Source organism: Pleurodeles waltl, chromosome 5 (assembly GCF_031143425.1).
Source record: "Pleurodeles waltl isolate 20211129_DDA chromosome 5, aPleWal1.hap1.20221129, whole genome shotgun sequence".
NCBI classification, from domain to species: domain Eukaryota; kingdom Metazoa; phylum Chordata; class Amphibia; order Caudata; family Salamandridae; genus Pleurodeles; species Pleurodeles waltl.
The window spans coordinates 930,965,584-930,981,511 of record NC_090444.1 but is presented as its reverse complement, the minus strand read 5'-3'; positions in this window follow the sequence as shown (position 1 = coordinate 930,981,511).

The following is a 15,928-nucleotide window of genomic DNA, read 5'->3' as shown; positions in this document are numbered from 1 at the left end:
GAATTGGAGGGGGGTGGGGGCAAAAAGGTCAACTTTACACAGGGACAGTTTCTGACGAACAATGGGATGGGTAGTTGGAGGGGGTCTGGGAGTGGAGGAAGAGGAGGTGGTTGTAGGAGGTGTCACTTTAGGTGTTTTGGGTGCAGGTGCAGGTACTGGAGGCTGTCGTGAGGTGGATGGATGTTGGGTGTGTGGTTGCGGCCGTTTGTGTTCTTTGGGAGGGGGCGTCACAGACACACTGGGAGAGGACACAGGGGATGTGTAAATGGGAGTGGAGGTGGTGAGTGTAGGTGAGCGGCTTGGCGTGCTGGGTGTCCTTGTGCGATTCATGGTGCCTGTAGATGTGGTGCATGCAGGTGTGTGTGTAGACGAGACTGGGAGGGAGGAGGGAGAAGAGGAGGAGGGGGACACAGTGGAGGCAGTGGATGTTGCAGTGTCTGTATGTGGGTGATGCTTGCGTGAGTGCCTGTGGGTTGTGTGGTGCCTATGTTTGCTTGAGCTACTTGTGTGTGCTGACTTGTGTGCATGCTGGTCTGTAGATGTGCTTGGGATGGGCTGGGGTACAGGGGATTGGGTCTGGGTGGAGGAGGTTGGAGGGTGGAGGCTAGACACAGGGACAATGGCTGCCATCAGTGCTGAGGCCAGAGATTGCAGGGTTCGCTGAAGGACAGCCTGACCAGAATGAATGCCCTCCAGGAATGCATTACCATGTTGCAACTCTCGTTCTACACCCTGGATGGCATTCACAATGGTAGACTGCCCAACAGTGAGTGACCTGAGGAGGTCAATGGCCTCCTCACTGAGGGCAGCAGGGGTGACTGGGGCAGGGCCTGAGGTGCCTGGGGCGAAGGTGATGCCCACCCTCCTGGGTGAGCGGGCACGGGGCGAACGCTAAGGTGCTGCTGGGAAGGCGGTGCGGGTAGGGGAGGTGGCAGCTGTACCTGTAGAAGTGGGGCGCACAGATGGTGCCGCCACCACAAGGGAGCCCCATCGGCGGACGAGTCCGTGTCGCTGGTTGGTGATCCGGTGGCCGATGTGAAGCTCCCCTCGCCCTCCGTCCCACTGGTGCATTCAGAGTCCATGGTGTGGCCCTCCATGGCCATGTAGGATGCAGCTCCCTCGTGCTCCGGTGCCACTGTACCTCCGCCTGATGATGCTGATGTACAAAAGACCAGGGAGAGCAGAAAAAAGGGGGGGGGACAGAAGAAAGACAGGTTGAGTGCATGGCATACCGCTACAGTTGTCGGACAATACAGACACAGCAACCCGCTGCACTACGCCGTGCTCCTGCCCTCTGCATATGCACTTTCTGGGATATGGCCTACATGGCAATGGTGGACATCTGCAAACATGGATGCCACAGGGGCAACTATACCTTGACTTGGCACTATACTGAGGTGTGGTAGAGTGCCACAGGGGCGGCATTACAGAGGGGCCTAGACTTCGTGTTTCTGGCTGGCCTAGGTACACCCACAGCCCTCCTCCCCATCCAGGCCCCTCTACTGCACGCAAAGTCCGCAGAATGAGGTTGTACTCACCCCCTTGTGTCTGCTGTGATGCCCTCAAGCGCCCATCCAACTCCGGGTAGGCCACCGCCAGGATCCGGAACATCAGGGGGGTCATGGTGCGACGGGCACCACTCCCATGTTGGGAGGCCATCCCCAGCTGAGCCTCCGCTGTCTTCTTTCTGCAGCGGTTAATGTCCTCCCATCTTTTACAGCAGTGGGTGCCCCGTCTCTGGTGGGCCCCCAGGGTCCGGACCTCCTTGGCGATGGCACGCCAAATGTCCCTCTTCTGGTGGGCGCTGACCTACATGACATGCACAAGGGAAGAGGAACAGTCATTACCAACTGCACCGTCGATGTGAGTGGCCCCCTCCCTACTCTGGCCATGTGGCCCATTCATTCACAAGCATTAATGTTCTATGAACTCTGCCCCCTTCCCTCTTCCAACCAGCCCTCTCCACCCAGGCCTAGCCCATACAACGTGCTCCCTGTGTACTAACCTGTTGGTCTGGAGGACCGTAGAGTAGAGTGTACTGGGGGAGGACCCCGTCTACCAGTTTCTCCAACTCCTGAGCAGTGAAGGCAGGGGCCCTTTCCCCAGACGCAGCAGCCATCGTCGCTTCCAGACCGAGGTCACAGCAGCACTTGCAGTGTAGGTCCTCTCCTGTGGAAGGTCAGGTATCTAGTGATTGAACAGATAGAAAATGGCGGTGACGTCCGCAGCGGTGACGTCCGCAGCGGTACGCATCATCATCGCCGGCGCACCTGTTCATTGGCTCCTGGGACCCATAGGGTCCAATGTTAACCAATGCAGCATTGCGCCGCGGTCTACGACCGCCTACCGCCACGGTGTGCAACGCCAGCGCTGTTACCCCACAATGCCATTGTCCCAGTTTAGAGGTCAGGCAGCCGCCATTTCAGGGTCCCACATGGCTTCATTTACTTCTGCGTCACACACAGCTAGGCCTACACTTAACACACATACAGGAAGGGTTTTGTGATTGGTGTAGTCTTGTGTGTAACTGTGGGTATATACCTGGAGGAAAAATGACTGATTCGTCGCTGTTGTCCTTCGTAGGCACCGTCAGCTGGGACATGTGAGAAGATGGCGGAATCCTCCGGTGTACCGACCGCTGGTGGACCTGTTGACAATGGAAGAGCGACATATCATCATCACCTACCGGTTTGACCATGCCACAATCCAGGAACTATGTACCCAGTTGGAGCCAGACCTGATGTCACCAATCCACCATCCCACTGGAATCCCCCCTGACGTGCAGGTGCTGTCAGTGCTCCATTTCCTTGCAAGTGGGTCATTCCAGACAACAGTGGCCATGCCATCAGGGATGTCCCAGCCTATGTTTTCCAACGTTTTGTCCAGAGTGTTGTCTGACCTGCTGAAACACGTAAGGAGATACATCATTTTCCCTGAGGTAGAAGATTTGCCTACAGTTAAAGGTGACTTCTATGCCCTTGGACATATTCCCAACGTCATAGGTGGCATTGATGGGACCCATGTAGCTCTGACCACCCCCCCCACAGGAGTGAACAGGTGTACAGAAACAGGAAGAGTTATCATTCCATGAATGTTCAGATGGTCTGTTTGGCAAACCAGCACATCTCGCAGGTAAATGCTATGTTCCCTGGCTCAGTGCATGACGCCTACATCCTGCGGAATAGCAGCATCCCTGATATGATGGCTCAACTCCAGAGGCACCGTGTATGGCTATTGGGGGACTCTGGTTACCCCAACCTGTCCTGGCTACTGACCCCAGTGAGGAATCCCAGGACCAGGGCAGAGGAACGGTACAATGAGGCCCATGGGCGGACTAGGAGGGTGATCGAACGCACCTTTGGCCTCCTGAAGGCCAGATTCAGGTGCCTCCACATGACAGGTGGTTCCCTATTCTACTTACCAAGGAAGGTGTGCCAGATCATCATCGCCTCCTCGATGCTTCACAATCTTGCATTGCGATGCCAGGTGCCTTTTCTGCAGGAGGATGGTCCAGATGACGGTGTTGTGGCAGGTGTGGAGCCTGTGGACAGTGATGAGGAGGAAGCTGAGGAAGAAGACAACGACAACAGAGAGTCAGTGATACAGCAATGTTTCCAGTGAGACACAGGTGAGAACATTCAAATTTTTACCATTACATTAACTTTCACACGTCTACCTCTATCCTGTCTGTCGATTTCAACCAGTATTTGGTTACTGAGTTGTACCTTTCCATTACGGTTTCACAGGTGTGGTTACCAACGTGTGTCATCTGCTTGCATCCTTCAAGGACTTGTGATGTGTGACATAGGTATGTTGGCTTTGCAATGGGAAACGCATTATGACTCTGTCATTGATAATACATATTTACAATATCACAGACTGACTCCAGATTGTTTTGTGTTTCAAGGGTGTTTATTGAAGTGCTCAGAAATGGGAGGGGGTTGTAAAATGTGGATGGGTGATGGCGGAGGAATGTCCATGGCAGAGTCCAGTCTATTAGTCTCACAGGTGCATTGCCCATATGGGCATAGGAAGTGGAGCTGGGGCTTCAAGTATGGACAGGGTAACAAAGTGGGTTAGTGGGAGGACAATCAGGATGGTCTCATTTCCTGGCGGGGGTCTTGCCATCTTGCTCTGTCCTGTTCCTGATTCTCAGTGACTGCTTGCGTGGTGGTTGTCCGTCTGCATGGGGTGGGGTGCTGGTGTGGTGGTCCTGTGGCAGGGCATCCTGTCCACTAGCGCCGGCGGAGGTGGTGGGTAGTTCATCGTCCTGGCTAGTGTCAGGGGCCCCTTGAAGTGCCACGGTGTCCCTCAGGGTCTGCTGTATGTCCTTCAGCACCCCTACGATGGTGCCCAGGGCGGAGCTGATGGTCCTGAGCTCCTCCCTGAAGCCCAAATACTGTTCCTCCTGCAGGCGCTGGGTCTCCTGAAACTTGACCAGGACCATCGCCATCGTCTCCTGGGAGTGGTGGTATGCTCCCATGATGGAGGATAGGGCCTCGTGGAGAGTGGGTTCCCTTGGCCTGTCCGCCCCCTGTCGCACAGCAGCCCTCCCAGTTCCCCTGTGTTTCTGTGCCTCCGTCCCCTGGACCGTGTGCCCACTACCACTGCCCCCAGGTCCCTGTTGTTGTAGGGGTGGTGGGTTATCCTGGGTTCCCTGTAGTGGTGGACACACCGCTGATTGACCTGTCCTGGGTAGGGAGGTTTGGGCCCGCTGGGTGGGTGCTGTGCTGGTGTTACCAGAGGGTGGAAGGTCAGTGTTGGGCTGTGCCTGTGCAAGGGGAACCGACTGTCCCGAGGCCCACGATGGTCCGGGCTGGTCATCAGGCTCCAGTAGGGCAGAGCTGATATCGTCACTGTGGGCCTCTTCTGGGGGTGGAGTGGTATTGTCTGGATCCTCTGGTTTGGTGACGGTCCTTCGGGTTCCTGCAGGGGCATAAGAGCATGATTAATGCATTTGTGTGTGTGATGGTGTGCAATGGGTGGGTTTCTGTGTACCCCAGTTCAGGCATTCCTGTGTGGGGGCTTGTGTGATGATGGTTAGGGGGTTGTTCTGGCTATGTGCAGTGGGCATGCTTTAGTGCTGGGTGTCCATGCTTAGTTGTGTCATGCAGGGCTTGGTGTTGGGATGGGTGGTTTGTGTTCTTAGTACATTATTGAGGATTTTGGGTGATAGGGAAGGGGATGAGGGTGGGGGCGTGTGATGGCATGCAGGTAGGGTGGGGGATATGATAGTTAAGATTTGACTTACCAGTGTCCCATCCTCCATCGACTCCTCCAGGGCCCTCTGGATGCATGATGGTCAAGACTTGCTCCTCCCATGTTGTTAGTTGTGGGGGAGGAGGTGGGGGTCCGCCGCCAGTCCGCTGAACCGCTATGTTGTGCCTGGAAACCGTTGAACGCACCTTCCCCCGTAGGTTGTTCCACCTCTTCCTGATGTCCTCCCTATTTCTTGGGTGCTGTCCCACAGCGTTGACCCTGTCGACGATTCTTCACCATAGCTCCATCTTCCTGGCTATGGAGGCGTGCTGTACCTGTGAGCCAAATAGCTGTGGCTCTACCCGGATGATTTCTTCCACCATGACCCTGAGCTCCTCCTCGGAGAAGCGGGGGTGTCTTTGGCGTGACATGGGGTGGTGTGTGTGATGTGTGGGGCGGTGTGAGTGTTGATGTGTGTGGTGATGTGTAGTGGTGTGTGGTGTTTTGTGCATGGATGTGGTGTGGGTGATGGTGTTGTGTGCCTCTGTATGGTGATGTTGTCTTGGCTGTGCTGTCTCTCTGGCCTTCGTCCGTGAATTTTTGTCGCAGGGGTTTGTGGGTGATGTGGGTGTGTGTTTTATATTGTGTTGGGTGTGTTTGAGTGTTGTTTGTATGTGTATCAGGTGTGTGTATTTGGAATTGTCCAATGTGGCGGTGTTTTGAAGATGTGTGTGTATTTTGAGCTCGGCGGTGTGTACCGCCAATGAAATACCGCGGTTGAAAGACCGCCGCGTGTATTCGTGGGTCGTAATAGCATGGGCGTGTTTCTGTTGCCGTGGAGGTGGAGGTTTTGTTTTCGCCACTTTAACTCTGACCTTTGGTGTGGCGGAGTTGTGTGGGTGTCTGTATTTCGGCGGATTCCGAGATGTGTGTCATAATAGCCGCGGCGGTGTATTGGTGGTCTTCTGCACGGCGGTAATCGCCTTTTACCGCCAATGTTGTAATGACCCCCTATATGCAGCTTTGTTCATCACTTACAAGCTGTGGTGTTCTGGTGAAATAATCCTCTGGAGTTGTGCCACTCACACTAAAATTTAGCTGTTGTCCTTCAAAACACCCTGTAACTGCTTTTTAGCTAATGAATGTGGAAGAATATCCTCTAAAATCTACCACTTGGGACAAGAAGCGTACTAAATGCAACTGAAGAATATTTGGTGTGCTGCAATGTGTATAGGTTTTGAAAATTCATCACGTGCTTCACAGCTCACCCCTGTCCATTGGTAACATTTTGGGTGTATTCTTTAAGACTAAATTCTTGGATCCTGGGTAGGCAAGGATGAAATTCCTGTAACACCATTGTAATCTCTCATAATTTTCACAAATTTTACATTACTCGTGTTACATAAAATTCCAAAACTTAACAGCAAGGTATTCACATTTTGCTCACCGCTAGTCCTAGGTAGTTCAGTTATTATGTTTTAAGTACAACCCACCTTGGAAGGATATCTTTGTCATTAGCATCTGCCCACTTGAAAGTAAAGGAGGGTTAAGACCAAATTTACATTTTCTCTTCTGAAACAATCAGTGGGGAGTGAAGCCTCTGATCACCTTTCTTAACCAGGGAGTCCCTTCTTGTTTTTATAAGACTAACACCCACTGGAAATTGGTAGTGGCATACTTAATTGGCGAGTCCTTGCCCGGGCCACCTGTTGTGTCTGTGTGGGCTTGAACTTCTGAAAAAGGGAGCTCTTTGGAAGGTCGAGCCCACACGGGCACAGTGGGTGTTCTGAGCGGGGGCTCCATGGCTGAGCGTGCCACTGGCAGATTTAGTGGGTGAAAATCATTTTGGATACAGCACGGATTCCTTTGTTGGGACGGGTGATCAGTGGTTTCACTCCCTAGTAATTATTTGTTTGCATTTGGAAGTAGAGTAGATACTCTCCACCGTACTTCTGCCTCCTCCGACTTTATATGCCATGTTACCTGACCTTACTACTGTTCTCCATTCTAAAGAGGAACACCAGACCTTCTTTGACAGGCGTGCTACACGATAAACCAAAGCATCCCCAATCTAATGGTGAATGTCTACTGTAACATTGCTGCAACAAGTTCCAGCATTGTATATTTGGTAGTGCAGAGTCCTCCAGGGTAGCCTTGAATAAACAAGCATTGGCAAAGCCAATAGGTTTCGCCAATGAAAGATATATTGGCTTTGCCAATGTGTTTTAGCCATGATGTACACAAGCGTGGCTGCCGATCAGCATGGCTTAAAGTTAGAGGCGTAGAGGAGAGTAGCGTGGAGTGTTGTAGAGTGGAGTGGCAACGAGTGGAGTAGAGTGTTGTACAGTATAGTGGCAGAGAGTGTCATGTATTGGAGTGGAATGGTGTGGAGTTGCGTAGAGTTGGTGTAGAGTGTAGCATCGATTTCCGCTGCGTACAAAGCAGTGGCGTAGAATGCAGTGGTGTCGATTAAAGTGTAGTGGGGCAGAGTGGAGTGGCATTGAATTTAGCTGCGTACAATGCAGCATTGTGCAGTGGCACAAGGTGGAGTGGAACAGAGTGCAGTGACATTGAATTCAGCCGCATACAGTGCAGGGTTGCAGAGTGGGGGTAGCACAGAGTAGAGTGCAGTTGTGCTGAGTAGCATAGAGTGGTGCAGAGTAGAGTGGCATAGAATAGAATAGAGTGGTGTAGAGTGGCGTAGAGTAGCATGGAGTGGTGCAGAGTAGAGTGGCGTAAAGTAGCACAGAGTGGTGCAGAAGAGGGGGCCCAGAGTTGCATAGAGTGGTGCAGAGTAGAGTGGTATAAAATGCAGTGGAGTACAGTAGCATAGCGGTGCAGAGTAGAGTGCAGTAGCATAGAGTAGTGCTGAGTAGAGTATAGTGTCATAGAGTTCAGTGGTGTAGAGTGGAGTAGTGCAGAGAAGTGGTGTAGAGTTCAGTGGCACAGAGAGCAGTGCTGCAGAGTAGAGTGTCAGTGCAGTGGTCAAGAGTGCAGCTGCATCGAGTGGAGTGGTGCAGAGTAGAGTCCAGTGGCTTAGAGTGTAATGGCACAGAGCAAAGTGGTGTGGAGTGCAGTGGTGAAGAGCAGATTAGATTGGTGTAGAGTGCATGGCCATAGAGTTGAGTGTTATGAGTAAAGTGCATTGGTGTGAAGTGTTTTGGCATAGAGTGCAGTGGCTTAGAGTGGCTTATAGTACAGTGGTGTAGATTTGAGTTGTACAGAGTAGATTGGTGTGACCTAGACTGGAGTGTGTAGAGTGCAGTGGCGAAGAGTGCAGTAGTGTAGAGTGGCAAAGATTGCATCGGCATAGCATGTAGTGGTGAAAGATAGAGAAGAGAGGTGGAGCGTGAAGTGGTGTACAGTGCAGTGCGAAGAGTGGTGTGGTGCAGAATGCAATGATGTTGAATGGTGCAGAGTAGAGTGCAGTGGTGTGATGCAGAGTACAATGGAGTGGCATAGAGAGGAGCATTCATGGTGTGATCGCACACTGCAATTACAGACAACACATTTTCAATTGAAATGACCATTACGTTTGCACAGGCATACAGTTTTATTTAATAAAACTATACAGAGCACAGACAAAAATGTGTGGAAATTGCATATTTGTGTCCTAATTCTGATATATTCTGAAATACTTACAGAGTTCATTGTTGTGCAGCTGCCGTAGGATGAAGTGATCCATGTAGGAGGCATTATGAAAGCGGGTGTCATCCTCACGTGTCAGCACATGTCTATCAGGGAATACATCTCCTATGGTGTTGTAGAGTGCGTTGGACGAGTTTCTTGCGATTAAGGAAGAGCCAGGGGTTATCAATCAGAGAGAGGATGGGAGGGGAGAGAACGGCATCTCCCAACACACTGCAAAGTTTCTGCCAGGCCCAGCAGGTGGTGGGTGTGGTCTGTATGTCAGTAGGGTTCTTGGGGATAACCTTCAGTAATATTGACGTGAATGGTAGATCTTTGAGTTGGTCCCTCTCCAACTTGAGGTAAGTGACCTGGGCATTTAGGTGGTACCAATGGTATGCATATTTGCATTGCATTGTGAGGTTACAGAGATGGAAGCCTGGAACTCCAAAGCCCCTGAGCTCATAAGTGAGGGTCAGTGTATCACAGCGTATACAGTGTTGACGCTCTGCCCACATGAAATGGAGTAAATGACTACGGAGTGTGAAAAAAAAATGCTGGGTCAGAGGTATGGGAATATTAAGGAAAAGGTGTGGGAAGTGGGGAAGGACAATCATTTTAATTATCCATCGTTCCACCTGTGTCAAGAAGTTGTCAATGGCGGGACCATAATTAAGCTGGAGTATTTGGTTATTGTCTTTATGTAGTGTATACCTAGATATTTGGTGGAGTCAGAGTTTAAGGACAAGGGGTACTCAACACTTATAGGTTGAGGACTTTCCATGGAAAAGAGCTCAGATTTGGACCAGTTAATGTGGAGTCCGGAGAGTCTTCCAAGGAGCAAAAGTTCACCAATTAAGGGAGGTAGATTGTCTGAAGGTGTCTGAGGAAGAGCAATATATCATCCACAGACATAGAGAGTAAAAGAAGGCCACGTGTTAGCTGGAGGCCTTGATGCATGTATTGTTCCTGAAAGTGATGAGGGGAAAGCGGACAACCCTGCCTGATACCTCTAGTGATAGAAAAAGGCCGCAGTGAGTAATCCGTTCACCCTCATTCTTGCTACTGAGTACAGGAGCATGATTAGTGAAATAAAGCAGCACAGGAGACTCAGTTTTGAAAGCATTGCCCTCAAGAAGCACCACTCTAAAGAGTCAAATGCCTTCTGGGTGTCTAAAAAGGCAACTACTCGAGTGAAAGTTGGTGAAATCCTGTTCAGTACTGCAAATATTGTCCTCACGTTAAGAGGTGGATCTATGGGGGGTAAAACTGGACTGCACTTGGAAGATGATGTACTCCATAAGCAGGGACTGTGACGCCACGAGGACCTGCGGCGTCCCACTTTCGGATTGCGGTCGGATCGGCGGTCCGTGTCCTGGACAGCCGTTTCTGCCGCTGGTCCTGTTTTGAGGCACGTTTCTGGCCGCTGCCTATTTTTCAGTCCACAGCGCGACCGGTACATCTTTCTTTGGGCGCTGGTTCGCGCTGCACCCGCCTTTTGACCTTAGAGTCTCTCTTACCTATTTTTTCTGTCTTTTTTCTTTTTTTCTCTTTCTTTGTGGTTTCCCTCTTAGCCATCTTTTCCTCTTCCCAGGAGTCTTTGTTTCCTTCCCTGCATGCTTTGCTTCCTCTTTTACACCATAGCTATTTTTCCATTCACTCTAATGTGACTTTTCCCAATTCAAGATGGTGTCTTCAGAACTTCCTGCGTGTCACTTCCTGTTTGCCAGTATATAAACTCAGTTGGTCTTCTGTTCCTTGCGTTGCAAACCCTTCCATTCTGGTGGTGCCCCTCGCTCCTGTATCTGGTTATTTTTTGGGACTTCTCCTGTTTTTCTTGTCTGCAGTTTTTTCTGTTTCCAGGTCATATCACGCTTCTCTTTTTCCTTACCTCTTTTTTAGGAGTTCCTTACTTTTGCGGTTTTTCCCAGGTTTGTTTTTTTTTCCTCTGGGACTCCTTCTGGAGGTCACGGTCTGCCTGGTGTTACAGCACCGTGGTTACTAGAAAGGGTTGCCTTTACCTTGGTCAGTCCAGAACCAGCAAGAGACCAGGTGGTGCCTCCAGATTGACAGATAACCGTGGTAAGAAGCATTCAGATCGTGACAGATTTCAACGCCAAAAGATTCCGCATTGCCCTGGAACCATGGACGTCCCACCTGATGATGTTGTGGAAACTGCACAGTCTATGCTTCATGCTGTACAACAACAAACACAGGAATTACAACAACTGTGTATCAAGAACACAGCTCTGAGATAAGCATTGGTGTCACGGTCCAGTGATGTACCTGCTATTTCTGTCTCCACACCCGGTTATTCTGGAGATCCAAACAAGTTAAAGGAATTTCTGGACTCTTTAACGGTCTATTTTGCGTTTTGACCCTCTAAGTTTACCCAGGATAAGACCAGGGTTGGTTATCTGACAAACTCCTTGACTGGCACAGCCCTAGCTTGGGCAACCCCTTTGGTAGCTGCCAGTGATCCGATAATATCCAATTATTCAGACTTTCTGCAAGCCTTTAGACAGATGTTCAAATGACCTGGATTGGAAGATGATGCAGAAGAGCCGTCATGTAAGATACAACAAGGGAATCAGGATGTTCTGACTTACATAACACGATTTAAACAACTAGTGGCTGAAACCACGTGGGCTGAACACACCTTTATGACAATATTTCATTGAGGGTTACGAGACGAAATAAAGGATGAACTGGTGCATTCTACTCCAGTAGAATCATTGAAGGCACTGATGGACCTGGCTCTTGATCTTGAGTACCGTTTATGGGAACGTAGATTGGAGAAACAAAGACCTAGAGTTCAGTCTTCGACAGTGGCTATTCGCCCGTCTACACATCTTCCTGAAGAAAACCGATCAGAATAATCCGCTTCTGCGGAGGAAGAACCCATGCAAATAGACGTTGCCTGTGGTCCATTATCAGAAGCACAACGAGAGAACTGACAACGTGAAGGCTTATGTCTTTATTGTGGCAGTGCATGTCATTTATTTTGAATGTGTTCTATCTGTCTCATCAGACCTTCGGGAAACACCAACTCCCGCCCCCTGTGAGAAGGAAGGGGATGGGATGTATTGAAATTCTTTCAATCTGCTATTCCATAGAAGACAACTCCCCTCTTTTTAGCATCTCAATGATTCTTCAGTGCCTGAACCAGGAAGAACAAGTCTTTGCATTATTGGATTGTGGAGCCAGTGGTAAGTTTTTAGATGAGAAATGGGCTAAAGAAAAAGGAATACCTCATGTGTCTGCGAGACCGGATCCTCTGGGTTTGCTCCTGTTCCCAATATGTCCACCTCTTAGGAGCTCCAAACTCTACTAGCCGTTAAAGCACAGAGTTAAAGAATGGCCAAGCGGGGGATGGGTTTTAGGTTGGGAACAGCAGGGAAGGAGACCTGTGGAAGCAAAAGTTAGGAACACAATAGCAAAGTTATTCACATTAATCTTCATGAACTTTGTTAATAAATATCTATACTTTGATAAAATGAGAGATCAAAAGCTTTTCAATAACATGTCATTTTTGTTATGGATACACAGAAGTAAAAGAAGGATTATGCAAACTTTCATTTAAGCATTTCCAGAATAACACCTTATGCCCTGACCATGGAACTCTCTCAAGTTAGTTCTTGGAATAGTAACTATGGCATGACAAAAGTCAATTAACACATTAATTCCCAAAACATGAACAGCAAAAGATTCATGAATAATACTGTAAAGTCACACTCTGTTTTGATTTGAGATTCAGGATTCAATTGCCCAGAAATTACTATGCATCTTATAGCTAAACTGTACATCAAGATTACAATGTCAGGAAATGATCGTGCACTCTGCCGATCTGAACTGCAAGGGTTAAATGCCAAGAATGAATTGCGCACACTGCTACCGATTCAACCATCAAGATTTAAATGTCAGGAAATGATCGCACGCTCTGCCGATCTGAACTGCAAGGATTAAATGCCAAGAATGAATCGCGCACACTGCTGCCGATTCAACCATCAAGATTCAAATGCCAGGAGATGATCGCGCACTCTGCCGATCTGAACTGCAAGGGTTAAATGCCAAGAATGAATCGCGCACACTGCTGCTGATTCAACCACCAAGATTCAAATGCCAGGAAATGATCGCGCACTCTGCCGATCTGAAATGCAAGGGTTAAAGGCCAAGAACAAATCGCGCACACCTGCTGCTGATTCAACCATCAAGATTCAAATGCCAGGAAATGACCGCGCACTCTGCCGATTTGAAATGCAAGGGTTAAAGGCCAAAAATGAATCGCGCACACTGCTGCCGATTCAACCATCAAGATTCAAATGCCAGGAAATGATCGCTCACTCTGCCGATCTCAAATGCAGGGGTTAAAGGCCAAGAATGAATTGCACACACTGCTGCCGATTCAACCATCAAGATTCAAATGCCAGGAAACAATTGCACACGTGATTTAATCCAGAGACCAAAACTCGAAAAATCTCAAGAAACAAAGTCGGGGCCTAAGCTGACCTCCGCCTTATCGCCCTGCTTGAGGATCACCAAGGTAATGAGGACAGGGCCTGGAAATGTCCAAGTAGGCCTCAGGAACAGGAGCCCTGGAAACTGCTTCTGCTCTGCACTGGGACCTCTGAATAGTGAGCATGTGGAGCTGGGCTGGGTTCCTTAAATAGACCCAAGCCCGCCCACTGCCACACCCAGCCACACCTAGTCAGGCTGCAGGAAAGGCTTGGAAATGAACAATACATTGCAAACAGTATTAAGGACATGTCAATATAAATACCTGCAATGCAAAAATTTAATATGCAATATTAGCACACAATGCATGAATTATTACATTGCACACGTTTTGTTTCTTTGCATTATGTTGCCCGTGGAGCGCGCATTGTCCTGGTGTTTTCAATACACCGCCGAGGGACCACCGTACGGAAGACAGCCAGTGCTGGCGGTCTTCCGCACGGGCCATTCTGACTGTTGGCAGCACTCCGCCCGTTTCCGGACGAAGAGCCGCCAACAGCCATACTGGCAGCAGGCGGGGAAGTGGAGGTAGCTCCACCTCCACCGCCACGGCAACAGAACACCGCCCAGCGAATCACGACCTGTGATTCGCTGTGGCGGTGTTCTGTTGGCGTGGCGGTGTCGGCGGAGCTGCCCCCATGGGTCCCGTTCCCTCCCGGAGGATCACCAGGAACAGGTAAGGTGATCGTCCGCTAGGGAAGGGGGTTGTGTGCGTGCATGGGGGTGTGCGTGTGTGTATGTTGAGAGGGCGTGTGAATGCGTGCATGAATGCGTGCATGAATGCGGGGGGTGTGTGTATGTGCATGAATGAGTGCGTGTATATGTGTGTGTATATGTTGGGGATCGGGGTGGGGGACGGGGGTCCTGCAACCTTTTGGGGGTCGCAGGGGTGGTGGGGGGGGTAGGGGAGGGAGTCGGGGTGGGGGAGACCCCTATCAGTGCCAGGGAAGGGATTCCCTGGCACTGATAGTGCTTACCGCCATGGATTTCATGGCGGTCCCAAACCACATGAAATCCATGGCGGTAAGCCGGGGTCAGGCGGGTTGGAATACCGCCGGCGGTATGTGACGACCGCCGGGCTGGAGACCCAGGTCTCCAGCCCGGCGGTCGTTACCGCCGTGGCGGTCGGAACGGTGAAGCGGCGGCTGGCCATAGTGGTAACCGCCATGGTCAGAATACATGGTCTTACCGCCGCTTCACCGCCGACCGCCACGGTCGGAATTACCACCTATATCTCTTTCATCTCACTTTTGTCATTTGTATTGCTATTCTACTGACTACTATTGGTCACCAAAAGGAACCATGTTTTCCTCCAACGAAGCAAGCAGTACTATTACTACCTTCAAAAAAGAACTAATATCATCTATTCTCCCCCCCTTCTCATCCAAACACTACCTCACAAAATCAGGGGTCCCCCAAGGATCAATCATCTTACCTTTGCTTTTCAACATCTACATGATATCATTATCAGAACCGATCAATGATTTTAATCTCACATGCTACAACTATGCAGAAGACACACAGATACAACTTAAAGTAGAATGCCCCAAAAACATTGAAAATTCACTAATCTTCATTTGCCTCAGAGCCGTTGATCAGTGGATGACTTGGAGCCATCTCAAACTAAATGCCTCCAAAACAGAAATACTCTTATGTGGTGACTGAAAAAACTATGACTCACTGTGCGCCTGGCCTGACTATCTCGGACCACCTCCTCAATTATCGAAGGAAGTTAAAAACCTTGGAATCACCATGGATCAAAGTTAACAATGAATGCCCAGGTGGACAAATTAGCATGAACAAGCTTCATCGCCTTGAAGTCTCTGCGACGCCTCTTCCCCCACCTCCGATTTCCACACAAGGTGCAGGCTACTATCTTGCTTGTACTATCCAAACTGGATTATGCCAATGGCCTCTACCATGGATCATCTCTATCTATTAGAAAAAAACTACAACATATTCAGAACTCCGCAGCCAGGCTACTATTACCAGTAAAGCTACAAGCCCACATCTCCCCTGCCTTGAGAGCACTACACTGGTTACCCATTGCCAGATGATGCAAATTCAAGCTGCTTTGTATCACCCAAAAAGCTATACATGGAACAGGACCGCTTTTTATCAGAAACAAAATAACCAAATGCATTCAACAAAGAAACCTCCGCTCAAGATTGGCACCCTGCCTTAGAACACCACCATACAAGAAAAATACTATAGGTGGTACATCCTTCTCTGTTCAAGCAGCCAAACTATATAATTCATTACCCCCAACTATAAGATTCACAGATAACTATCTTGTCTCCAGAAGACTACTCAAGAGTTGTCTCTTTTCTTCATAACCATCATATTCAAACAGCTATGGACTCCATATGCCTGTGTTGATAAATATTTTTTATCTGATTATGTGTATATTCTAGATATATATAGTTCATTAGAAAATATGTATCACTACTATGTCATAACAATAAACTACACACATACTCTGTAAACCTGTTTAACTAATGTATATTTACTCATGGTTTTAATATGTATATGTATGTACATATATGTGTGTATATGTGGGTGCATTCATGTGTGTATGTGTGTGTGT